Source organism: Malaclemys terrapin, chromosome 1, assembly GCF_027887155.1.
Source record: "Malaclemys terrapin pileata isolate rMalTer1 chromosome 1, rMalTer1.hap1, whole genome shotgun sequence".
Classification (NCBI taxonomy): Eukaryota; Metazoa; Chordata; order Testudines; family Emydidae; genus Malaclemys; species Malaclemys terrapin.
This window is the reverse complement of record NC_071505.1, coordinates 198798937-198801393: the sequence shown is the minus strand read 5'-3', so window position 1 is coordinate 198801393 and position 2457 is coordinate 198798937. Positions and strand designations below refer to the sequence as shown.

Sequence of the window (2457 nt, the reverse complement as noted above, 5' to 3'; positions counted from 1 at the left end):
GATTCCATTCCTGCTTTGAGTCGGAATTCCAATGCAGCCTTAACTGTGGTGCCTCCATCATATTTTCCAGTGCAGAGACTTAATCTCTGTTTGAACTAAGGTAAAATAATGTTTCAAGAAAGTAACAGCATGAATTTTAAAGAGGGTTGAGGGATCCACCATTCCCCCAAGTATGTTTGTAATTAAAAACCCTGTGTCGTTTCTGCCCCTCCATTGTAGACTCGACCAAATAATTTAGGCTTGTAACTGTGTCTCAGGCCATCTCTGTTCCTAACTCTTGGAAAAACCAAAACTTTTGGACAAGTTTTAAATATGGTTTTTTGACATTCAGTGGCTAACTATAGAGGGAGTTTAAAAGGAGCATCTGCCCAACTTTTCTGTAAACAGCTCCTAGCACCATAGCATGACTCAAGGGAGAATGAGAAAGTTTCACAAAATTTGCAAAGCAGCCTAAAAGCTTTTGCTTCATCAGGGCATTCACTGGCGTGCTGACAATATGGACCTTTGCTTTCTACTATGTTACCTTACGGTACCTCAACTCTACTGTACATACAGTCCTGTAGTGAGGTGGTGTGGCTCCCCGCTGCTCCGGAGGGGGAAGAGCCCATCCGGAGGCTGGAGTGGGTGGAGCCAGGGAGCTCTGAGCCCACCCCTCAGAGGATCAGGTGGCGACCCAGAAGTATAAAAGCTCACCCTCACAGCTTAGTCAGGCCCCAGCCGCTGGAGAGACCAGACGGCTCCAGTCTAGCCTGTTTATTCTGATTATCTAAGCAGAGCATTTCGAAGGTCGTAGTATCATGTCTGGTCGTGGCAAAGGTGGTAAGGGGTTGGGAAAGGGGGGCACTAAGCGCCATCGGAAGGTGCTTTGTGATAACATTCAAGGTATTACGAAGCTGGCTATTCGTCGTTTGGCGCGCCGTGGTGGTGTAAAGCGTATTTCTGGATTGATTTATGAACAAACCTGAGGAGTACTGAAAGTGTTTTTAGAGAACGTTATCCATGATACTATCACTTACACTGAACATGCCAAGCGAAAGACTGTGACTGCCATGGACGTGGTGTATGCTCTAAAACGCCAAGGTCGCACTCTCTACGGATTCGGGGGCCTAGTTTTCATCCCGCTTTAAAGTTGAAACATCTCCAGTCTAGCTCGTGACTGGGAAGACCCCACGGCCCAAAGCGGCCGCCAGGACTGGCCGGGCCTGTCCTGCGCCCGCTATCTGGAGGAGCCACCGGGCCTGCCGATCAATCCCTGCCCTGACGAACCCATGGTCCTGGATCCCCCAGAGGCCGACACCAGGACCCAGGTAGGCCCCGAGGGGGAGTGTGGAAGTAGTCTGGGGGCAGCCGACCCCAGTCTGGCTGCAGCACTGCCAGAGCCTATGTCCGTGTGTTGCAGCCAGGATCCCCACTGACAGCAGCGGGTCTTCTGCCGCTGCTAGGGCCCCGGGCTGGGATGCAGTGGAGTGGGAGGGCCTGCGTCCCCCCTGCCACCCAACCCGTGGGTGGCAGTCTCCCCCTCTCCCAGGCCTTTTGAGGCTTGGGGCCTACTATTGTTGCTCAGCCCTGACTGAGGGCCTGAGCTCCTGACTCAGCATTTGTTGCCCCGCCCTGACCTAGGGCCCAGGCTTAATACTTTGTCCTCATTTATTGCTCAGTCATGACTGAGGGCCTGAGCTCCTGACGTAGCAGTATTGCCCGCCCTGAGCAGGGCCGGGTTTACCGTGTTCTTCCGGTTACAGCAAGAGCTGCCGAGGAAGACCCCACGGCCGGACAAATTTCCCAAGCTCACCGGTGTGTAGTGAGCCGATGTGGCTCCCCGCCGCCCCAGAGGGGGTCGAGCCCTGGCAAACTCTTGTACATGTCCCATTGACATCAATGAGATTTATGCACAGGGATGCAGGGCATAGTCTGACAGCAAGACAGCCATTACTAAAAGTGTGAGGGTGCCAAACCTCAGCCTTTCCTTCAAATCAAACTCAGCACTTCCTGTAGGTCACATCAGAACCAAATTTCTCTCTTCTAACCGCCAGCCACATGCAGCCCTATACCTGTGTTGATCTTCTTGTGAGGTCTGATTCTTTCTGTTGTGACTGATATGCTGCTCTAGTCAAATTTAGCCCGCTCCAAGGCTTCCCGGGGACCACAGTGGAGCTGGGAGGGGTGTGCTCTATTATACGGGCCATGGGACAGGAAGTTTGGAGACCTGGGGTCTATTCCTGGCTCTGCAATGGATCCACTGTGTGACCTTGGGCCAGTCATTTAATATTGCCAGCCTCTCTTATCTTCTGCTCTTGATCTTTTTTTATTTAGACAGTAAGATCTGTGGGGCAAACATTTTCTCTCACACGTGCTTGTACAGCACCTAGCCCAATGGGGCCTCAATCCCAACTGAGACTGCTTAGTACGAGTGTAATGCAAATGAATGATAATAATGCACAATAACACAAATGTGTC

General features: G+C 51.6%; 1 pseudogene; it reads left to right on the top strand.

Moving 5' to 3' along the window:
* Positions 1-797: 797 nt before the first annotated feature.
* LOC128835753 (histone H4-like) lies at positions 798-1127 on the top strand (annotated as a pseudogene).
* The last annotated feature ends 1330 nt before the right edge of the window (positions 1128-2457 follow it).